The sequence below is a fragment of the Crocuta crocuta genome, unplaced genomic scaffold, assembly GCF_008692635.1.
Source record: "Crocuta crocuta isolate KB4526 unplaced genomic scaffold, BGI_CrCroc_1.0 scaffold18, whole genome shotgun sequence".
Classification (NCBI taxonomy): domain Eukaryota; kingdom Metazoa; phylum Chordata; class Mammalia; order Carnivora; family Hyaenidae; genus Crocuta; species Crocuta crocuta.
Window position 1 is genome coordinate 3,774,220 of NW_027532589.1, and position 25,106 is coordinate 3,799,325.

The 25,106-nt window shown below is 42.2% G+C and overlaps 1 long non-coding RNA gene across 1 annotated transcript; it reads right to left on the minus strand.

Moving 5' to 3' along the window:
- Window positions 1-10,164: 10,164 nt before the first annotated feature.
- On the minus strand, window positions 10,165-23,617 carry LOC144244343 (uncharacterized). The gene is made up of 3 exons (XR_013338921.1): window positions 23,539-23,617; window positions 20,352-20,518; window positions 10,165-10,324 (listed from the first exon to the last, which is right to left on the minus strand). It is a non-coding gene; the product is annotated as an uncharacterized LOC144244343 (long non-coding RNA).
- Window positions 23,618-25,106: the final 1,489 nt, after the last annotated feature.

A 25,106-nucleotide genomic window follows, 5' to 3' on the forward strand; every position in this document is an offset into this window, starting at 1 on the left:
TCCATTTGATTGGCAGTGGCAGCCAGTGGTGCGCTGAGGGATCTGACTCTCCCCTGGGAGCCTGTGGGAAAGCATGTGATGATCGATTAGCAATGCCTGTCAACAGCGCAAGAAGAGAAGAATGGTCACTCCAGGGTCTGTGTCTCCTTCCCCAGAAACAAGGTCTGGAACTTGAGAATGTTTACATTGGTGACTCACAGCCCTAAAATGTCGTGATCACTAGTTAGTGCAATGACTAGACTTGGTACTAGAGGTGAGAAAAAACAGATCTACAAACTAACCAGCCCCAAACACAAAAGGCATCCATCGCAACAAACAAATAGGTAAACAATCTTTCTTTGCCCTTAAGAATCCCTGAGGTCTTTGGGGCACCCGGGTGGCTCAGTTGGTTAAGCGTCCGACTTTGGCTCAGGTCATGATCTCACAGTATGTGGGTTCCAGCCCTGTGTTAGGCTCTGTGCTGTCAGCTGGGATCCTGGAGCCTGCTTCAGATTCTCTATCTCTCTCTCTCTTCTTCAAATATAAATAAACATTTTAAAAACGTTTTTTAAGATACCCTTTATGTGAGACTTCAGAGAGTTTTCTTCCCTCGAACCCACCAGATTTGACCACTGGGTTGCATATGCTATTTTTAACGAGTCCCCAGTTTCATGGGATTTGTATAGAGAAACCCCCTGCATTGTTCTTGCTCTGGCCCTGTCTCCATCCCAGCCCTGCCTCCTGGCCAGAGCCTCTGCTCCTCTCCCTCCCTCCTGCAGGGCACTGCTAAGTCAGGGTGTCCCTTGAGAAGAGAACGCCCTGAGTGATATAGCATTTACAAAGTAGGGTGGATATGATGCCTCATTGTTCCTGGTCAGTTTGTGTTCAGGCACAAGAGCAGCTCTCTTTCCAAGCTGCCAAGAGGAGGAGGAAGGCCTGGGTCTCCTTCGCTGGTGGTGAGATGGCTTTTACAGACCTGCCATGCTCTCCAAAGCCTGGTTTCCCTTTGTGACCACAAGCATACATCTTGTGAGGCTCCTGGCTGCTGGTAGCTGTTCAGCCCTGACCCTGATTAAAGCAAAGGCACCTGACCTTTGTAGGGAAGCAACCTGAGGCCTTATTGACCTAGAGTGTAAACCGCATTGGGAAATTACCTAGAGCAATGCAACTGTAGACATTTGCAAGGCTCACATTGTCCTAGGGATTCCCAAGTGTGGAGGCAGCATTAATATAGGAGAAAAGACAAAGGCTTTGGACCCTGACAGACTTGAGTTCATATGGTATAAGCAGCTTGGCACTGGGTGAGTTACTCTCATACTCTCGTAGGCTTAGTTACCTCATTCATAAACTGTGTTATAAGTCCTACCTCATTTCTTTGTTGGGAAAAATACGTAAGCAGATATATATGTGATAGTATTGGATTTGCTGTGAGTAAACCCCAAATAGCGGTGCTTAGACAGACAGCTGTTATTCCCTCTCACTTAAGCCTATAGATGTGCACCCTGACCTGGCCTGGAGCTCCTCTCTTTTGGTCATCCCTCCGCTGTTCCCAAAGTTTGTCCTTATCTTCATGGTCCAGTACGATGGCACCCACATTCACGTTCCAGCAGAAGACGGAGAAAGATCCGAAAAAGAATGGACAAAGGGCCTGAACTGGCTCTCACTTTTGTACCCTCCCACCTATACCCCATTGGCTACAACTGAGTCACATGGCCACGTTTAGCTGCAAGGGAGCTGGAAAATGTAATCTTTACCCAGGTGGCCCTGTGACCTACCAAACATTTATTATTATTTTTTTTAATGTTTATTTCTGAGAGAAAGAGAGAGGGAGAGCAAGTCAGGGAGGGGCAGAGAGAAAGGGAGAGAGAATACCAAGCAGGATCTACGCTGTCAGCAGAGACAGATGCAGGGCTTGAACCCATGAACCGTGAGATCACGACCTGAGCCAAACTCAAGAGTCTGAGGCTTAACTGACTGAGCCATGCAGGCACCCCTTAACATTTATTATTTATGGAAGGTGGGGAAGAATAAAGGCTGGGTGCCAACTAAACCCTGCCCCAGTTTATGAAACATTTAGCGCTATGCTTGGCTAAATGAGAAGTCCTTCCTTCTTTTTGCTCATTGCATGCATGTGCTGAGGATGGCATGAACGTGGCTTTTCATTTCAGCCTGGTTGCCACCAGCACATGCCACGCCTGGTACTGTTTTCTAAATTTGCCACCTGAAACATTTGTGGCAGGGGAAACTCCTGTGTTATATATGTAAAGCACTTAGAACAGGGCCTGGCCCAAAGAAGGCCTCAAGATGAGGAACTATTATTTTTCATTGCGATGTCTTTCCAATCCCTGGTCTTCCATGTAGCTGAAATGGTAGATCAATCAATACAAATTGATCTCATTATGTCCCTGCTCAGATCCCAGTCCTTACCATGCCATTCAAGCTTCTGTATAATCTGGCACAAATTAATCCAACTCTTCTCCACCCTCCTATATTACATTATTTATAGCTTTAGCGTATAATCTATAATCTCTTTTGCACTGTGATTGGCTGTGAATGCTAGCAGCCTCCTGTGTGAGCTCTTTAGGGCCAGAGCCCTGGTTACTTCATCTCCTCTCAACTGGAGACCTATTCACATTCATTTTCGCAGCTCGTGTGTCCATAACAGTGTCTGGCTTCCCCCAGATTTTTTGTGGTGCTGACCATGCTTCATGTTGGGGTGTGTGGGTGTGTGTGTGTGTGAAAGAGAGAGAGCGAGAGAGAGAGAGAGAGAGAGAGAGAGAGAGCGCAGTTATTTCTGCCTAGACATTTTCCCAGAAGGAGCAGCAACATGTGGTAGAGAAAGCCCAGCTCTGTCTTTTCTCTGAGTCAGCTCAGGTTGCTATGATAGATCACCACAGAACGGCGGCTTCAACAACAGATGTTTTCTTTCTCCGAGTTCTGGAGATGGGAAAGCCCAAGATCCAGGTGCTAGTTGATTGGGTTCCTGGTGAGAGCAACCTTACCCATGGCTGTCTTCTTGCCATGTCCTCCCATGATGGAGAGAGAGAGAGAGAGCATCTCTCTAGTGTCTCTTCTTATAAGGGCATCAGTCCCATTCATGAGAACTCCACTCTTCTGACCTAATTATCTCCTACAGGCCTCACCTCCAAGCAGCATCGCACTGAGCATTAGGGTTTTAACATATGACTTGTGGGCCGGCACAAGCATTCATTGCCTGGCAAGTACCCCCTCTGCTCCGTGTCTGGCAAAGTGACCTTTGTCACACTGGGCTTGGCACCTGGGCTCATTCCTTAACCCAGGACCAAGCTAGTTCCCATCCTGTCTGCTCCCAGAGCCTCTTTCTCCTCCAGCCAAAGTCTGAAGTTGTTTGTGGACAGTGAGGAAGTTGGCTGGCAAGTGGCTGATGTCTGGAAGAAGAGTATGAAACTCCATACAGGAGGGGTGGCGGCTGCGAGGTGCTGTGTCTGCTGTCATCCCAGGCTGCCATTCCCATTCTGTCTCCCGGTGTGGTGTGTTCAGATTCTGCTAGCTCTTTCTATCTCATCTCATCTCATCTCATCTCATCTCATCTCATCTCATCTCAACTGTATCTAAACTTCTCTTGAGAAAGAAGATACTATCAATTCTTTACCCCTTAATGCAAATAGAAGTCACAGGATTCTATGTCTCTGTCTGGTCTCTGATGAGGAACCGGAAGACTTTTTCCCGCTGGAAGTACTTGGGATGAGAAGGCATGAGTAGAGGTGGAAGGGAGCGCCTCCCCTGTGCAGCTGGAAGCCCTCCCTGGAAAGAGCTTTTCCATATTCAGTTCTTGGCACCTACGCTACTTCTGCTTATCTAGAGATGTATTTTCCTTTACTGGTGAGCCAGAAATGACCCCTTTGAGTCAGCTGTGTAGAAGTGTAAAGGGGCAAATCGTGAGACCGATGGGCAGAGCAGGCATGAGAATCATGAAGGACTGAAAAATGTGGATGCACAAGCCACCTGCATGCAGGAAACATGTGTAAGTGCCAACCTGCAGGGGTGCAGAGGGACTGAATGGAAGGCAGTGATTAGTCCTGGTAGGGGGTTCTGGGAAGACTTTCTGGAGGAGGTGGTAGAGGGGCAGACCATGGCTGGAAGAAAATTGTCAGGAATGATCCGAGAAGACAGAAAGTTAAGTATGGAGCTAGAGCTAGGAGTCTTGGTAGCAGCCATGTTTGAGGATGGAGAGAAAAGTCCTGATGCTCACATCAAGAAGAATTGATGATGACGCTGCCTGCATTCGCTTTGTTGCCCAGGTGAATATCTTTTGCCTTCCAGACCTCATCTGCCTTCCCCATGAGCCCTGCCTATGCAGGCCTTCTCTAGCCTGTACAGAACCTTGGTGCGAATTAGAAAACTAGGCTCCGTCTGGGGCTGACCCAGGCCTGCAGGCACACAGTCTGGCCGGCAGATGGCACCTCTGTGAGAATTGGGAAAGCCATGGCTGATGTCTTGGTCAGCCCAGAACTGACTGAATTTAGATTCCCTCATGGCTTTCAGCAGGGCATCTTTGTGCGGGACAGCCCGGTCTACACCCTCTGAGCCTCATGGAACCTTTGGAGACATCAGACCCTTTCTACAACCTTGGCCGGTGTCATTCCTTCCATCTGGAGTTCCTGACTCCCACTTTGTAAATTCCAACCCATCCCTTGAGACTCGGCCCTACCCTTGTGATACTTTCTGACTCTCTGGGGACAGAGCGGGGGATCTGTTCTTTGAGTTCCTGTGTGCACCACAGGGCTGGGCACTGCCGACCCACCAGCAGATCCCTGACCAGTCCTGGCCACCCAGCAGGGTTTCAGGAACGCCTGTTGAGTGAGTGGATGAACGGGGCCATACTTTTCAATGCATCTTCCCAGGTCTTCTCTTCATATTCTCTGCCACCAGAGAGGTGAGCAAGCTAAGGATCCCTACCTTCACTGGGTACAGAAGAGGCTGATGGCCAAAGAGGGTCAGCAGCGTGCTGGAGGCCCCAGTCTGTCTCTGAGCGTTCCCTCCTGCAAGAGACCCACCGAAGTTCACTGACAATGTGCTCCATCAAATCCAATTACCTCCTGCCTCTTGGAGAAACTCTGTACTGTGTTGCCTCTTTGCCTTGACCTGTGCTGTGTTCTGTTCCTGAACACTCTTCTGGTGGCTCACTTAGGTAAAAACCAGCCCACGTGTAAGGGCCAGCTCAACTACCATCTTCTCAGTAGGGATAGCTCAGTGGGGATGCTGGGCCTGGAAGTTTTCAAGTTACCTACACAGTATTTGTACTGTATTTTGCCCGGTGAGCTCACATCTCACCTTTTATGAAAGTCTCGTTTCTTATTGTGTCTTTTGGGACAGGTCAGTGTCACCTGCATAACAGTGTCTCAGCATAACAGAGAAAGGGTTAAGGTCACTTATCTCATTTCGAAGTAGTGAAATCAGTGGCTCTGAAACTTTTCCTCCAAGACCCATAGGAACAAGTGCATCTTACTTCATGATCCTGTGTGTGTGTGTATGTGTGTGTGTGTGTTCAGAATATATGTATCTACATACATTCTTAAACTAAATGTTTCTTTTTTTAATGTTTTATTTATTTCTGAGAGAGAGAGAGAGAGGGAGAGAGACAGCGTAGTCAGAGGAGGAGCAGAGAGAGAGGGAGACACAGAATCCGAAGCAGGCTCCAGGCTCTGAGTTGTCAGCACAGAGCCTGACTCAGGGCTCGAACCCATGAACCGCGAGATCATGATCTGAGCCGAAGTCAGATGCTTAACCGACTGAGCCACCAAAGCGCCCTCAGAAACTAAACATTTCTAAAACAGCATCTCCACTGGCAAAATACAACACACTCTAATACTTTCTCTTCAGTGCCATGTGCTTCTAAAACCTCTGGTTGTAATCTATTAAATTGATTTCACAACCCACCAATAGGTCACGGCCCTCAGTTTGAAAAACATGAATTGCAGCCACCAAAAGGCAGGACTCTGAGAAAGCATTGGCCAGCGGGCTAACCCGAGTCCTGTCCTTGGAGAAGCATGGGAGGTGGTGGGAGAGGAAGTGCCTGGTCCTGAAGTCAGATTTGTTGCCCTTCGATGGCATTGGGCAAATGCCATGCCCTCCCTTTCTGTTCCCTGTCTGGCACTCAGGGCCCTCCTAACTGTCTCCTGGAAGCCCCCTTGATGACCAGCAATGGCATCAAACCTCTCTACCTCTCCACATCTATGTCACTCCTCCCACTATTGCAGCACCATTGTCCCTGTTTGTCACCCACCACTGAGGAAGGCAGGGATGTGTTTTTTTCCATCCTTACATCCTCAGTGCTTGCAGTGACCCTGGCCTACAGGTACTCAATGAATGTTGGCTGAATAAATGAGTAGGTGAATAAGTAAATGGGAAGTTATAGCATCAGGGTCCTGCTGAGGTGGGGTGAGTTCCAGAGGTTTCCGGCCCAAATGCCCTTAGGGGCCAGGCAGGTAACAGTAGCACAGAGAGCAGACCATGTGGGAGGCAATCGACATCTCATCTGTGACACCCCTCAGAAGGCCGGTGCCTGTGCGCATACTGCTTTCCTGTGGCTGCTGTAACGAATCACCGCAAACTTAATGGCTTGAAACAACAGAAATGTATTCTCTGAGTTCTGGAGGCCAGATGTCCGAACTGAGTCTTCAAGGGCTAAAATCAAGATGTTGGCAGGGCTGGGATTCTCTAGGGTTTCCTCTAAAGAATCCAGGGTAGAGCTGTTCTTTTCCTCTCCTAGCCTCCTGTGGCTGCTGATGTTCCTTGGCTTGTGACTGCACCCCTCTAATGTCTGACCCTGTGGTCACATGGCCTTCTTTTCTTCTGTGTCTAATTGCCCTTAGTTTACCCCTTATGATGACCCTTGTGATTATAGCTAGGGGCCAGTCAGATTATCCAGAATAATCTCCCCATCTCAGCATCTTTAATCATTTCTTCAGTCTTTTTGCCACATAAGGTCACATTCCCAGGTTCTGGGATTAGAATGGGGGTATCTGTGAAGATCATTCTATGGCCTGTGATGGTTTGGCAGAGTTGGAGGGTGGTTGGAGCTAAGAGGAACCCCATTTTCTCTGGCCCCATTATGTTATTGTAGACACAGGCAAGTGAAGACGGTCGAGAGGAAGATGCTTGTCCATGGTCATTTGCTGGTTAGGAGCAAAGCCAGGATAGCATTTTGGGTATTTGCCACTTTCATAACAGTTGTTGCTCTGAAGTAGCCTGTGGTTCTGATATATATATATATATTTTTTTTGCAGTATATACTCTGCAGTGGTATCTAAAATGCCAGACAAAGATCCAGCACTCGTATTTTCCACCCTGAAAGTCAGACATGTTGTCGGTTATTTAGGGACTTTTGGAGTTGAACTAATACATGAAAAGCTGGTGTAACTTTCCACAGAGGTGGTGCATCCTTAAAGTCTTGAGGATTTTTAAAGCCCTCGTGAGCTGCCGGGGACACCTTAAAATAAATGTAGGTACTACTCTCTCTTAATCCCATTAATTATTCATGTCTTACTTCCCATTCAAACTACTCATATCCCAAGTACTCCATACATTTTTTTGTTCCTGGTTGTAATCATGCAGTTCAATAAATCCAAAGAAGGTGACAGCCCTTCTGTTCAGAGGTCCAATCCCTTCAGTTCTGCATAGGGAGGGATTAGGAGATTTAACCTTTTCCTTCTAAATTGAACTCATGTCAGAAAGACAATATAAGAGCTAACTCAGGAAAAAGCAACAGGGAAGATGTGATGGATTGGTCAGTCCCATGGGACACCCAGCCCAGTGTGTCCCCGGATATTTGTGAGGTGACAGTCTTTCCTAATGATATCTCTGAACATGGTAAAATATCCCAATCTATCTTTTAAAAAATTTTTTTAATGTTTTTATTTATTTCTGAGAGAGAGAGAGAGAGACAGCGTGAGCAGGGGAGGGTCAGAGAGAGAGGGAGATACAGAATCTTAAGCAGGCTCCAGGCTCTGAGCTAGCTGTCAGCACAGAGCCCGACATGGGGCTTGAACCCATGAACTGTGAGATCATGACCTAAGCCAAAGTTGGACACCTAACCGACTGAGCCACCCAGCCGCCTCCAATCTATCTTTAAGAAACCAACATAGCTTAGCCAATCTTTTTACAGAGAGAGAGACAGAGAGTGAGAGGGAGCACAGTATGCACACACACGTACATACATATATACATACATATCTATATAAATGCACTCACGTGTATATAGACATGCCCATGTGTGTATGTGTGTGTATTTTCTGTATGACCTTTTTAGAATACTGCATTCCACAATTTTACCCTAAAGACTTCTGTGTAGAGTAGAACTTAATGATTGAGTCTCTATCCTTTTCCAAAGAGAGTGATTATAATGCTCTGATACAAGAACGGTATTTGATTTCCTTTGTGATTCTTATTCCTGGGCCCATCGGTTGACAAGACAGATGAACAGGTGTCTGGGCACCCCACTGAGGAGGACCGGAAATGTTTAACTACCTCTCCACAGGCAGCAAGGCCAAGCATGCCTTTAAGGGTCTGGTGATTTTTTTGCGCATCTCAGGCAGCCCCCATCACTTTGAACACTTCTGGTGACTGTGCACTTAACCTTTTCTTTCCTGCTACTTTGGAAGCTCCACATCTGAGTTACATCTGTTTCTCCTGTGAAATGATCATTTGGGAGACAAAACTGAAATAAAATTAGAAATGACTCGTGCTGCTTTGCCGTTACCTCAGTCAAATTGAACAAGTATTAATCTCTTGCTAACTGGATAATGGATTCCACGCGGAAACCCAAGTCAAGTTTAAGCATCATTCTCATCCTCCAGGACTAATGCTGCCTCAGACTTAGAGGAAAAGCCCTGCCTGGATCCTGCGCCTAGACCAGTGCAGGCTTAGACGTCAGGGGCACACAGAAGTCCCAGGGAATCTGGTTAAAGTGCTGATTCGGATTCAGGAGCTCTGGGGTGAGGACTGAGATCCTGCATTTCTAAGAAGCTCCAGAACAATGTTGATGTTAACTGGGTCAGGCTACGTTTTGAGTAGCAAAGTTTAAAGACCCTGCTCTGACCTTTTGGCTGTACTGCTCCCCATGACATAAAGAATCTTGGGGAGTCAAAAGGTAGTGCCCATGTGGAGACCATGCCCTCACCTTCTAGACCATACTGTGGGTGCCAGGAGCCTGAGATTGCCTCTTGAGTGACTCCAAGCCTTCACTCAGGACCTGCAAGAGGTTCTTTTCTAGATCATCCTCCCAAAGGTAGACTGTACCTCTCAGACGCATACTGGTAGGCCTGAGCCATAGCTGAGGTGTTTATGGGAGGTGCAGAGGGCACTTGGCGTGAAGCCTGAGGTACCCACATCATGCACACAAGGTCCAGCAATCTGTTTCCCAATCCCTATAGGTGGTTCTTCCACACATTCGGGTTGAGAACGATGGCTCTAGTTGCAGCAGGACCGGAAGTACATACAGGGTGCTTGGAAATCCTACAAAACTATAGACATCAGTAACCCCAAGACTTTGCTGCAACATTCCTTTGCTTCTGGGAGCATTGCCAAGAAGCTTCCTCTCTCTTCTCCTCTTGGCTCTACCACTAGCTTTTCACTGTCGACAAGCTAGTTCCCTCCTCTGAGCTTCCAAGTGTTTGCCTACAAAACAAAAGCTGGACTATAAATTATTAAAGGATTTCCAGATCTCATGTCAGGATTCAGAATCTTCCAGATCTAAAAGGCGATGGGTCTGGAAATAGTTCCTTTAAAATCTGTGAGCCATCTTCTGTGTTTATTCACATTAAAAACCTTACTAATTGATTTTGTAAAGCTTTCTCTTTTAAAATGTCTATGTGCCCGAGAGAGACGGATGAGAAAGAGCTTACGGGGATAATTATTCTCTAGCAGCGTATCTTACACTTGAATGAGCATACCAAGGATCCAGGGGTCTCGTTAAAAATGCAGACTGTGGGGCGCCTGGGTGTCTCAGTTGGTTGGGTGGCCGACTTCGGCTCATGTCATGATCTCACGGTTCGTGGGCTGGAACCCCACGTCGGGCTCTGTGCTGACAGCTCAGAGCCTGGAGCCTGCTTCGAATTCTACATCTCCCTCTCTTCGCCCCTTCCGCACTCATGTTCTGTCTCTGTCTCCCTCAAAAATAAATAAACATTTTTTAAAAATGCATATTGTAATTGAATAAGTCTGGAATAGAGCCTGAGACTGGGTGTTTGCAGCAAGCCCTCAGGTGATGTCCACACTGCATTGTTCGACGCACACTTCAGTAGCAAGTTTCTGCAGTGTCAATACATTTAATCAGATTGCTTCCCTCTGAAGACCTGGGATCCATCTGAAAAAGAAATGGCATAGTATAAGTCAGGGAAAGAGGAAGAATCATTTATGGCACTACACAAAAGCATGGCATTTGGCAGGTAATGCAATCAGTGAACTATAACTAGTTATAATCGACTAACAAACTAGAGAGAATGTGCCCCAATGGCACTGTTTTCCAACTTTTTAAAAGGGTCCAAGAAGTGAGTTCTATGAAATCTTTTTCTTTCCAAATGTTGTGAATTTATTTTTATTAAATTAGCTGACCAACTAAAATCCATCTGTTTGGCTAACACCATGTAAGCCAAACAAGAATGAAGACCAAATGGCCTGTGAGAAGACAAATTCAAGAAGGGAAAGAAGTTGGGGTGCCTGGGTGGCTCAGTCAGTTAAGTGTCTGACTTCGGCTCAGGTCATGATCTCACGGTTTGTGGGTTTGAGTGTCGCATCAGGCTCTGTGCTGACAGCTCAGAGCCTGGAGCCTGCTTCAGATTCGGTGTCTCCTTCTTTCTCTGCCCCTCCCCACTCATGCTCTGTTTCTCTGTCTCAAAAACAAATAAACATTTAAAAAAAAAGAAGGAAGGAAGGAAGATAAGGAAGGAAGGAAGGAAGGAAAGAAGGAAGGAAGGAAGGAAGGAAGGAAGAAAAAAAGTCTTTTGTGGGCTGTGGGATGGGGGAGAGAGTAGAGAGAGGACACCAGACCATCAAAAGCCTGCCTGGTGCCAAGCAGTGTAGAAGAAAGGCCCACAAAGGTGAATGGGTAAAAACAAACAATGAAGTGGGAAAACTCAGAACAATATGACTACTTTCAAAGATGTACCTACTTATTTCATCTTTTCCTTTTAGCGTGGCTGCAGAGTTCTTCCCCCTGAAAATTGGGGTAGGAAGAATTAAGAGGAAAGGGGTTCATGGCTCAATCTGAATCTTCAGTGATGTATTTTAATTCTAAGGTGGGGAGGGGCCCCAAACCCCTCCATTCCCCTAGAAGCAATGCTGTCCAGTGGCCCTTGGAGGATGTTTACTGCATTCAACCGTTGAGCTCACTGTTTCACTGGGGGAAGCTCCATGGCCACAGGTTAGCTAAGTCCCCGTGGGGAGCCTTTTGGATGGGAAGATTCCAGAGGACATCCCCAAAGGAGACATGGACAGAATAAGTGGGGGAGACATCATCTGGTTCAAATTCTCATTTTGTCACATCTCACATCCCATTGAAGGCACAGACGAAAACCAAATCTTTCAAAGTAAAGTTTCAACGCCCTTTTCAACTTTGCCTCTGGGTTATTGAGGAGACTAAATGTGAACACATGTGAAAAGCGCTTTGTAAACCATAAGGCATCACAAATATGTCAGTGACTGTCGGCAGGGAGGAGAAAGGTAGTTAAGCCCGAGTTACCATCTTAGCCCTTATTAGCTTTGTAAATAGTAAAGTGACTTCTCTGAACTTGTCTTTCCACCTGTTAAATGGGAGTAGGTAATGCCTGCCTTGTAGAAGTTAGATTAGTACCTGTAAAGTGCCCAGTGTTTTGTCTGATGCATAATACCTCCAGCACAATTAATAGTAGCTAATATAATTATTATTCCTAATATATTCAAATCTCTTAACATTTTTATTTATACATTGAGATACTTTCAAATTTATTTAAGTATTTTTATGTTAAAAGTCAGAAAATACCTATAAGTAAAAAGAAAAAAATCAGCGATAATTCCTTTATCTGGGTTAATCACTGATACCAAGTCTAGAAACTCTTACAGACTTTTATATGAATATTCTACTTGTAAAAATATAATTATAGTGTTTTGTAATGTTTAAATTGACTCAAAAATATATTATGAGGAAATTGCCATCAGTAATTACATTTTTACATCATTTAAAAGGACTGCAGAGTGCACTACTTTTGGGAAGGTGGAGTAGATTAACTCTTCCCTGTTCCATCCTTAAGTACAATTAAAACTCTGAGCATTATATATAAAATAGATATAAGAAGGTTCTGAGAGATGGAGAGAAAAAGACCAACTAGATAGAGACCATCAAGACCCAAAGGAGAATTCAGCGATGAACTTCCTGGGATTTTGTTTTGCCTCGTATGTCTGAGAATCGAAGCTGGAGAAACTAATAACCTGAAAACACCAATGGAGACTGTCAACAAAAACAACAGCAACAACAATCAAAGACTACTCTCTCACCAAAAGACCAGGAAAGGTGAAGTTTAGGAAGATAGAAAACTTTCAGACAGTAAACATTCTATTTCAGCTAAACGCTACAGAAAAAAAAAAATTGTGGCCCCCANGGGAGCCTAGATTCACACTTTCACAGGGCTGTAATGAAGCACCACAACACACAAAAACTCCACACACTTCTGTGGAGTGGTGTCGGAGAAGGCTAAGCACGAAGCCAGGGCTCTCATGTCTACCAGCTGGTAATAAGTTCCTCCCAAACCCAATACCACAGTGTTGGTGGAGACCACATGGGAAGCCTGGACTTCCACTCCCACTTGATGGTAATGAGGGACTTCTCCCCCTCCCCACTAGTATGAGATCAGAGGAGGCTGAGATAGTCAGAACTTTGCCTGTCACCCAACAGTAATGAAGCTTCCTCCACCACAATGTTAGCCGAGACCATCAGGGGGACCAGAACGCTCAGCCTGCCCAGGAGTAAGGAAGAGTCCTCTCTCCCTATTGGTATTAAACAGAGACCTGCTGGGGAACCTGAACTTCTACCATCACTGGAAATAATGAGACAGCGTCCCTCCTCTTCTTCCTGGAGTGACGGCAGAAAAAGCTAAACAAAACAGAAGATCTAAATAAGATCTAAGAGGCTTAAGAAGTAATACAAAAATGTCCAATTTTCAACAGAAAGTCACTTGTCACACCAAGAACAAGGAAGATCTCAAAATGAATGAAAAGAACATCAATAGATGCAAGCACAAAAATGGCAGAGACACTGGAACTGTCTGACAAAGATTTCAAAGCCATCATGACAGAAATGCGTCAATGAGCAATTATGAACATGTTGGATACCAATAAAAAAAAATAGAAAACCTCAGAAGGGAGATGGAAAGTGTCAACAAAAAAATAGAAGATATGAATAAAAACCAAAAGAACATTTTTGAAATAAAAATACAGTAACCAAAATAGAAAACTCAGTGAATGAGTTCAACAGCAGAATGGAGAAGACAGAGGAAAGAATCAGTAAGCTTAAAGAAAGAATAGAGATGAGCAAAGCTGAAGAGCAGAAACAAAATAGACTTAAAAAATAGACTCAGAGACCTCAAGAGTATAACAAAAGGTATAACATTTATGTGATTGAAGTCTTGGAAGGAGAGAAGGAAAAGGGTGCAGCTGAAAAAGTACTTGAAGAAACAGTGGCTCAAACACTCCAAATCTGGCAAGAAACCCAAACCAACAGATGCAAGAATCTTAGTGAATCCCAAACAGAATAAATACAAAATAATCTATGGCAAGACAAATGATAATAAACTTTTAAAAACTAAAAACCAAGAAAAAGTATGGAAAGCACCCAGGGAAAAAATGACACCTTTCCTATAAGGGAAAAATAATTACTGTAGCTGCTGATTTCTTACCAGAAACCATATAGGAAAGAAGAGAGTGCCACAATGTTTTTCAGGTGTGAAGGAAAAGAATGGTGAATGCAGCAAAAATATCTTTCAGGAATGAAGGGAAAGTCAAGACATTGGAAGATGAACAAAGGCTAAATGAACTTGTTGCCATCTGACTTACCCTAAAGATTGGCTAAAGGATGTGTTCCACACAGAAATGGAAAGATACAAGAAGGAATGCTGGAGTGTCAGTAAAGCAGAAAGAATACAGTAAACAAAAATATAGGTAAATTCAATAGACTTTCATCTCTTGAGTTTTTTTAAGGTGGTTGTGTTTTCCTTATTTTTTATTTTTATTTTTATTTTTTTCTTTCACAGTTTATTGTCACGTTGGATTCCCTATAACACCCAGTGCTGTTTTTTAAATCATGTTTGATGATTGAAACAAAAACACATCTGGCATGGTTCTAAACATATGTAGAAGAAATATTTAAGGCAATTATATTATAAATGGGGGAGGGTGAAGAGATTAAATGGAGATGAGATTTCTATACATCAATTAAATTGGTAAAATGTCATCACTAGTAGACTCTGATGTTATATATATAGTGTGATGCCTAGAGAAACCAGTCAAAACCTGTACAAAGAATGCATTTAAAAACCTACAGGCAAGTCAAAGTGGAATTTTAGAAAATGTTCCTGTAAACCACAAAAAAAGGCATAAAAAAGAAAACAGAGAAATTAAAAATAGTACAAACAGAAAACAAAGAAACAAAAAATGAAATGGTAGATTTAAGCACTAGCATATCGATATATAAATTTAATGTAAATAGTCTGAAAACACCAATTAAAAAGCAGCAATTGATAGAGTGGACTGAAAAGTATGGCCCACCTATCGGCTGTCTAAAAATAAACAAACTAATAAACCCCATTTCATACATAGTGATGTAGGCAGGTTGAAAGTAAAAAGAGTGAAGAAGATATATAATGCAAACATTAATCAAAGGAAAGCAGAAATGGCTATATAAATATTAGACAAAATAGATAAAATGGACTTCAGAATGAAAAAAATTGCTAGATAATGATACAAGGGTGAATTCAAAAAGAAGATATAACAATTCTAAATATGTATACAACAAATAACAGAGCTGATGAATATGTGAAGCCAAAACTGATGGAAACGAAAGGAGAAATAGACAAATACACAATTATAGGTGGAGACTTCAACAACCTTATTTCAAAGACTGATAGGACAAGTAGACACCGAATTGGCAAGGATATAGAAGACTCCACAGCATCATCAACCAACAAGATCAAATCAGCATTTATCACGCACTCCATTCAACAATAGCAAAATATACATTCGTTTCAACTGCCCATTCTTTTCAACCAAAATCGATCATACTTTGGGCCATAAAATAAACCTCCACAAACTTAAAACACTTAATATCTTACAATGTGTGTTCTTTGATCACAATGGAGTTAAAGTAGACATCAATAACATAAAAATAGCAGAGAAATATCCAGGCACGTGGAAACGAAACCACACAATTCCAAATAATCCATAAATCAAGGAAGAAGTCTCAAAAGTGATAAAAATTACAAATAATAGAATTAAAATGAAAGTATGTCAAAATTTGTAGTATGCAGTTCAGGACTTCAACTCTTCCCACTCTTATTCAAGATAGTATTGGAAACTGTACCCAGGGCAATGAGGCAAGGAAAGGAAATAAAGGCATACAGATTAGAAGGGAAGAAATAAAACTGCCTTGTTGGCAGATGACATCATTGTCTATTCAGGAAATCTCAAGGGATATAAAACAAAACCATAAAAACTTAGAACTAATAAATAAGTTCATCAAGGCCACAGGATACAAGATCAACAAACAAAAATCAATTACACTTCTATATATTAACAATAAACATGTGGAAACTGAAACTAAAAATATAATATAACTTACAACTACATGAAAAATAGTTAGGTGTGAATCTAACAAGACATGATTTATATGCTGAAAAACTACACAATCATCATGAAATAAATTAAAGAAATTCCAAATAAATGGAGAGACATACTATGTTCATGGCTTGGAAGAGTCAACATAGTGAAAATGCCAATTTCCCCCTGATTGATACATGGGTTTGATATAATTTCTATAAAATCTTAGCAAATAGTTTTTGTAGAGATAGTCAAGATTATTCTAAAATTTAGGTGGAAAGGCATAGGAACTAGAATAGCTAAGAATTCTAAAAAAGAAGGTAGGAGAAATGAGTCTACCTAATTTCAAGACTTATTATAGAGCTATAGAAATCAAGACTGCAGTATTGGTGGAGGAATTGGCACAGATCAGTAGAACAGAATAAAGAACTCAGAAATAGACTCAGACAAACGTGCTGAATTGGTACTGGAGAAAAATGCAAAAGCAATTAAATGAAAGAAGAGTAGTTATTTCAACAAATAGTGCTGGGACAATGGACACAAAATGATTTGACTTAAGTCTCATACCTCATACAAAAATTAACAGAAAATTGATTATGGATTTAAATGTAAAACAGAAAAACATGATACTTTTATTTTAAAAAGCAAGATAGAATCTTCTGGATGTAGGATTAGCTAAGGTTTCTTAGACTTGATTCCAAAGCATGATACATAAGAAAAGAAAATAGGTAAATTGTACTTCATCACAATTAAAAACTTCTGTGAAATATCCTGTTAGGAGAATGAAAAGACAAACTATAGAGTGAGAGAATATATTTACAAACCCTGTATCTAATAAAGGGCTAGTATGTAGAATATAAAGGAGTCTTAAAACTCACCAGTAAAACAAACCAACCAACAAACCAACAAACCTAAGGAATCCAATTAGAAACAGGACAAAGGACCTGAGTAGGTATCTCATCAAAGAAAATATCAGATGGCAAATAAGCATAAAAAAAGATGTTCAACATCCTATGTCTTCAGGGAAATGCAAATTAAAACACCAGTGAGATACCTCCACACACCTATTAGAATGACCAAAATCCAGAACACTGACAACATCAAATGCTAATGAAGATAGAACAAGAAGTCTCATTCACTGTTGGTAGGAATGCAAAATAGTATGGCCACTTTGGAAGCCAGTTTGGTGGTTTCTTAGACTAAATATAAAAGTCTTACCATATGACCCAGCAATCAAGCTCGTTGGTATTTACCCAAAAGAGTTGAAAATGTATTCCACAAAAATACCTGTACATATGTGTATAGCAGATTTACTTACAATTGCCAAAATTTGGAAGCAAACAAGAGAACCCTCTGTAGGCAAATGAATAAATAAACTGCATGTATCCAGACAATTGAATATATTATTCAGCACTTAAGAAAGAGAGCTAGTAAAGGGGCGCTTGGGTGGCTCAGTCGGTTAAGCTTCCAACTTCAGCTCAGGTCATCATGTCACATTTCCTGACTTCAAGTCCCGATTTGGGCTCTGTGCTGACAGCTCAGAGCCTGGAGCCTGCTTCAGAATCTGTGTCTCCCTCTCTCTCTCTCTCTGCCTCTTCCCTGCTCATGCTCTGTCTCTCAACAAATAAATAAATGTTTAAAAAATTAAAAAAATAAAGAGCTAGTAAGTCATGAAAAGACATGAAGGAAACTTAAGTGCATGTTGCTAAGTGAACGAAGCTGATCTGAAAAGGCTATATACTTTATGATTCCAGCTATTTGCCCTTCTGGAAAAGGCAAAACTCTGGAGACAGTAAAAAAGATTGGGGCTCAGTGGGGAGAGACAGAGTAATGGGCAGAGCACTATTTAGGGCACTAAAACTATTCTGTATGATAATATAATGGCAGATACGTGTCATTATATATTTTTCAAAACCCATAGAATGTGCAATGCAATCCACAGTAAACTATGGATTTTGGGTGTAAGCTCTGGATGATGAGGTCACAATGTAGGTTCATAGATTGTGACAAATGTAGCATTCTGGTGTGGGATGTGGATAGCGAGGGAGGCTGTGTGTGTAGGGGGGTAGGGGATATATGGGAACTCTAACTTCTCAATTTTTTTCTCTGATATCTATCTATCTATCTATCTATCTATCTATCTATCTATCTATCTATCTATCATATATACATATATATATATATGATCAAAATTAGCCACTAAGGAATATAAGTTAAAACTACAATGACATATCCCTATGCTTTTATCAGAATGTCTAAAATAAAAATGACAACATCAAGTTCTGGCAATGATGCAGAGAAAGATGGATCTTTCATATATTGCTGGTGAGACTATAAAATGGTACAGCCATTCTGGAAAACAGTTTGGCAGTTCTTAAAAAAAACTAAACATGAAACTACCATACAACCCAATAATTCACTCCCGGGCATTTATCCCAGAGACATGAAGACCTATAATGTTCACACAAAATCCCGTAGAGGGGTGATTAGAGCACCTTGACTTTTAGTAGCCCCAAACTGACTACAAGCCATCTGTTCTCCATTGGGTGAATGATTAAACAGACTTTGATCCACTGGTACCATGGAATACTAGTCAGCAATCAAAAGGAAGAAACTATCGATTCGTGCAACAATCTAGATGAACCCCCAGAGAATTACGCTGAGTGAAAGCAGCCAATCCCCAAAGATTGTCTACTATAAAATCACATTCACATAACACTCTTGAAATGACATGATTATAGAAATGTAGAAAGAGCTCAGTGGTTGCCAAAGATTAAGGAGGGAAAGGCAGTGGGCGGGTTGTAGGTGTGGCTATAAAAGGCGACCGTGGAACATTCTTTGTGGGAATGTTGGACACGTTTCTGTATCTTTCCATGTTGTTCTATAGTTTTGAGAGATGTTATCATTGAGGGAAATTGGGTAAAGGGTATGTGAGCTGTCTCCGTATTATTTCTTACAACTGCTTGTGAATCTACAATGCTCTCAAAATAAAAAAAGTTTAATTAAAAACACAATTTGATATGTTAAAATAAAAAGGACCACAGACTATGGCATCCTGTGAATGTACTGCAATTTATTCAGCCAATTTCTTAATGTCTTAGGGGTTATTATAATTTTCTTATTTCAGAAAGCACTGGTTAAATGTTCTTACAGCTAAAATTTGGCACATTTCCTTACTCATTTTCTTACAGTCTATCCCCAGAAATGGAATTGCTGGTCAAGGGCTATGTATTTTTTTCATACTTTCTGGACCTCTTTGCATCCAAAGGACAGAAAGATTTGACATTTGGAGGCATTGAAGCTATATGTACATTCAAGACGTGAACCGAAAGAAACATTTTAAAAGATGCCAGTCACCTTTTGAGTAGTTTGGGCATAACAGGTTGCTAATGCGGTGTAATAAGCACATGTTGATACACATTTCAAAGGTTTTTCATTTGAGAAATGTGGATAATAATAGTTTCTACCTTCTGGGGTTACTGTGGGGATTAAACACATGGAAAGTCCTCAGAAGAGTGCTTGGCACAATACTAAAGGCTCAGTAAATGTTACCTGCCATTATGATCATGCTATGTTTGGAATTCAGAAACGATGCAGTGATTTATACCTGCCGGTAGGAGGAAGGTCGTTGCTTCTCATCCTTAGGCTATCTCTTTGAAGGGATTTTTATATAGTAAGGTCATTAACTTATTTGTGGTGAAAGTATTTTTATTAACTTATTTGGCTTTGGATTCTTTAAAATATGTTCTCGATGCAAAAAGTTTGAAATGCTGAGGTAGTCATATTTACCAATAATTTCCTTAGGGTCTTTGCTATCAATATGTCCGTAAGAACCTTTGTCATAAGAAAACTGCACAAACACCTTAATTTTTAAAAAATTTTTATAGTTTATTTTTGAGCCAGTGAGAGACAGAGCATGAGTGGGGGAGAGAGGGAGACACAGAATCTGAAACAGACTCCAGGCTCTGAGCTAGCTGTCAGCATAAAGCCCGATGCAGGACTTGAAGCCACGAACTGTGAGATCATGAGCTGAGCCGGAGTTGGAGGCTTAATCGACTGAGCCACCCAGGCGCCCCCACCTTAATTGTTTTTTTACATCTCATTTAATTTTGGTCAAATCTTAGGTGCAAAGAGTTGCTCGCTCATGACACACTGCCATCACTTTTGCATGTGTGATCCTCTTACATGCATTTATTCCTTTGACTTTCGAATGTAATAAGCACTATGAACCCACTACCCAGGAACTAGGATCTTGAAGTAATTTACATTTTTCTATGTGTTCTGTCCCCATCCCCTCCCCCTTCCTCTTCCTACTTGAGAAACCATTCAGAAATCTGTTTATCCTTTTTTTTTTTAATGCTCAGATTAAGCAACATACCAGTGTCTCATTTTACTTTGGTGCATATATTCATTCGTGTCCATATATCACTGTGAATTACATACACTCTTGCCATTTATGGACATTGAGGTCACTATTATGCCGAGAACTGTTCTGGACACACACATTTTTTTCTGGTGTACCGGTGAAAAGGTTTCTGTTGGGTATGTACCTGGAAGTAGAATTGCTGAGTTATATAATATGTGCCAAGTTGTTTTCTATGGTGGTTGTATATCTTTGCCTTCTAGAAGCATTGTTTAAGAGCTCTCGTGAGACCAGATCCTCTCCAACACTTGGTATTGCAAGACTTTTTGCCCCAATCCAATAGTATTCTGGTATCTGTAAAATAGGATCAGTATTGGGCATTAGACATAAAATGGTGTCTTATTATGTCTTTGCTTTTACGCTTCCCTGGTTCGTTCTTTTATGCATTAACTTATGTGTCTTCTCTGTTAAGATGCCTATTTCTCTTTTGCTCATCTTCTTTTTCCAATTTAATCATTGCATGTAAATTTTTAGCAACATGAAAGTTATTTTTAGTCAAGGCAGTTTATTATTTGCTGGTATGCTTTCCCAATAACGATCTTAGTTTGGATTATTCCTCCAGAAAGTTGATAGTTTTCTCCATAGACTTTCTTCACAATCTTAAGTTTCTAACAAAGAGCTTAGATTATGCTGATGAGAATATCATTTTCTTGGTCTTCCTTGATGGAGCTGTCTTAACCTCATACAAATTCTCAGACAGCCTTGTCTAGGAAGACACCCTCCACCCAGTTCTGCTGGAGAGGCAGACAATCGTACCTTCTGCACAAACAGCCCATGCCAGCCTGCCTATTGGTTTTAGCTTCACAGACCTGGCACATATCAGGGGCTCGGTAAATGGTTCTTGGTTAACAAAAGATGAATAATTCAGCGAATGATTGCACTCATTTCACCCAACTGCACATCTTTCTCTCTCTGAGCTTGGTTATGCAGGCAAAACAGTTGGGCCCTTCTTTACCGGAATATGGTCTTAATTTCCCACACACTCTTGAAAGTACATCATCAAGTGAATTTTCTCCATTGAATAAGAGACCTTCATATAAAGAAGATAGATATAACCCATACATGTATGCATACATCCAGTAGTGGACATTCTGGTCGTAAAAATCTAGCTTGGCTTTGAGGGAAAAGATCAACCTTTGGACCCTGTGGTCTTTATCAGTGGGCAGGAAGGCCATGAAAAATGCTCTGTATTTGAAGGCCCTGAAAACCCTCAGCACCCTAGTGCTGACCAGCACTTTTGCGAGAAACAGCAGACCCCGGGAGCTGGTAATGTGTACTAATGAGCTCTGTATCCTGAAATCCATATTGCAGAAGGGACTGAAATCTACAGAAAGCCACATCTGTGTGCTCCTCGCCAGACCCCAGCAAGAAGCCTGAATACAGCATGTCATTATGATTAATTGTGGGTAATGAGGGTCTTATGAACTCAAGAAAGAGAAGCGTTTGTTTTTTCTGCTGCTACAGTTAGAGCCTCTGATTTGTTTTTTCTGCTGCTACAGTTAGAGCCTCTGATTTGTTTTCAAGCACTACAGAGGAAAGCCAAAATAGAACAGGACTATTCTATAGCCATTCCTTACTTTCCTGCCAGGCATTTCAGTAAATTAACACACAAGAACCAGTTGGGGAGTTTCTAAGCTCTTTCAGGGATGTGATTTAAAAAAAGGGGGGGGGGCGGAATTCCTGGTTCAAAGGATTTTCATGAAATCAGGCCGTTGGAAATCTGCTGTGAGTTCTACGAGAAGCTCACTGGTGCTCTGGGTTTAGGTACAAATAGGACAATGTTCACAGAAGCAGAGTGAAAAAAAAATAATTCTTTTAGGGAAGCATCGGTATTTTCGTCATTCTCAAACCTACCAGAAGGTGGTGCAAATTCACTGCCGATACAGTATAGAGGACGTGGCTTTCTTTTCTGGAGCCCTGTTTTGCTCAAGTACAGTAAAACAGAAAAAAAAAAACGAAAAACAAACAAACAAACAAAACCAGGCCAAACAAACAAGAACACTTCCATTTTCAAAAATAAATGAACAGACTGAAGATTTCATTAAAAAAAAAAAACTCCCCTTCATATCATATAACATCTGTCAACTTATTTCCGGCTGGAGTCCGTTGACGTGTTAGGTCAAACTCACGAACAAAACAAAACAAGGAAGGGCTGAAGATTCCAGGAAGATAATTCTTAATATCTCAATGTAAGAAAATTAACAAGGTGGGGGTTGTAATGGCTTCAGACAAAACACAGCACTAAGGAAATGGCCTTGTTGGAGATGCTAACGACCAGCTACGAAGCAGTTCATCAGACATACATTTCATTCCATTAAAAAATATTTATTATTGTATTTTAGTGTTTGGACGCTTAAAAATATCTTTAGGATGAAGCACTGTGATTTTCTTTTCGTGTGGCAGCTTTTGTGTTTTGGAAATGAGAAGCCTTCCTTTAGGAAGATAACATAGGATACAGAAGACCCAACAAGAGTGTTTGTAGAACAGACAGACAAACAAAAAAAGAAAACAAAATGCCACCATTAACAGCGAAAATAACAAAACCCTCCTTATTTGGCGTGAGGGAAGCGCTACAAGCAGCTTAAAACTTAGCAGATGTGTGCGCTCCTGCCCACTTTTCCAACAGTCGAGAGCATTTTTAGAATGTGACATCTACCTGAAAGGGAGAAAGTTTTTTTTTTAATTTATTATTGTAATAAAATATCAACGGAGACACTTCCAAAAAATCCTTTTCTGAATCCTCCCAGTTTCCAAGATCACTCGGGTCTAAACAGGGAGGTAGTATTTTTTTTAATAAAAACAAAGCAAAACAAACAAAACAAACCCCCCCAAACCTTTCTATTTAGAAATCAAAACAAAGACCCCAAAGAAGGCTTGAACATTTTCAAATTAGAATTTCTAAAGACAACGCAACCGGAGAGTGACCTCGAAGTTTTGGGTTCGTACTGACTTTTCAGCCCGAAATCGAGCACGGGTTTAACAAATGTTACCAGAGAGAACAATGTATTTTTTTTTCCTAACTAAAATCTATCTTTTAAAAAATTAATTTGCTCTCCGCATTGCCGGATTACATTTTCATTTAACTTCGGTGCCGTGCCTTGTAATTAGTTTTTCTTGATCTGTTTCTTGGGAGAAGAAGGAAAAAAAAAAAAAAAAGAAAAGTAGAAAGAAAAAAAAATAAAAGGAATAAANAAATCCTTGGGGCTTAATGTGAAGCCAAGGACGCTTGTGATTTATCTGGGAGAGGGACGGGGTCTTGGAACGGAGAGCGGGGCTTTTCGAGGAGGAAGGGTGGGTTTTCCAGAACAACTTACTCTCGTTTGCAGGGACAGGAGGGGAGTCGCCGTCCCTTCCCGGGCTCACCTGGAAAGTCCCCTCCTGGCACCCGCTTTGTTTGGCGTTCCCTGAAAAGCCTCGTGTTGGCAGAGAGACCCACAATGAAACAAATTCTCACTTTATGACGTCTTTCCCNGAGTTTTATTTTAAATGCGATACGTGTCAGGATTAGACAGCGTTCCCTTTCAGCCAAACTACAGAGCGGATCTTCATTTCCTATTTCACTGCTTCCCCCGAAAGAAACTTTTTTCTTTTCTTTTTTTCTTTTTCTCTGTCCCTCTTCCCTCCCCAACCCCCAGGCCCAAAGAGTCCGGGAGAACAAGCCCCCGGCACCAAGCTGGTCCCTCTAATCCCGGAAGCCGCGGCGAACTCCCGATGGGTGTAAATATCTGGGCAACGTGTCCCGATCTGGGCAACCGGGGCCTCGGNTGGCCCCCCCGACGTCGGGCAAACAGTGCCCGCCTGACAATGTCGCCGGCCGATCCCGCGGGCTGGGCTCCTTTTCCTCGCCTTCAGCCCCCGCTCATTTTTTTTTCTCCAGAAGCTGATACTACACACGCTCTTAGGTTTGTGTGTGTTTTTTAAATGGTGTTAATCATAATTAAATAAAAAAGTAATTAGCGATCTTTGGACATCAGTCCTTAACAACGGCTAGTGGAACTCTCCCTTCCCTTTGGAGGAGGCCGCGGTGGGGGCGACCAGGGCCAGGTGGAAGGTGGTGTAGGGTTAAGAAGCGTCAGACCTCGGAGAAGGGCCTCACTTCCTCTTCGTTTTGTAGCCCTTTGTGTTACATACGGGGGCAAGCCAGGTCTGCCAATCACTACCATTTCTCTTTCTTGTTCTATAAAGACAGGGTCGTCACAGCAACAGGGACATGACAGGCTGGTATCTCTCTCGAGCTCCAGGGGGCCCCTAATAGGATTGAAGCAGAAGATCAAGCGAATGGTTTCCTATTTTAGACCCGTAATAACTCCCGACTGCTTGCATATACATGGGCCTTACAGTATTATGAGGCAATTTTTAATCCCAGCAAAGAGTAGCCTGTTTTCTAGCAGAGTCTATTTCAGCAAACCCTATGGGATCCACCCTCCCTCGCCACCCTCCGTCCTCATCTGCCCATCTTCTCTTTATTTGAGGGGAGGGAGGGAAAGCTCCCCTCCCTCCTGATTTCACTTACCACCCCTCCCCCAGAAGCTGAAGGTGTCATTTCCTTTCATTAATTCATTTTACCAGCTCAAAGTAAATACTCCGTTTAGAGGGAACAAAGACACCCCTTTTTGGTATTCAGTGGAAGTCCCCGGTGGGATCAGAAGTTTGCACGTCTTTTGGAGAAATTGGCCTTGGATGTGGCTTAGCCAGACAGCCCCCTATAACTCTCCAACACACACACCTACCAAAAAAAGAAAAAAAAAGAAAAAACCCGACAAAGCAACTGAAGGAAGAATGAAAAGGTTTCTCTTCCCAGGGCCAGTTCTGTTCAAAATGCGACGTGAAGTCACGTGGACGTGAGGAGTGTGTGGGGAGTGCATGTCCTGTGTGTGCCCGT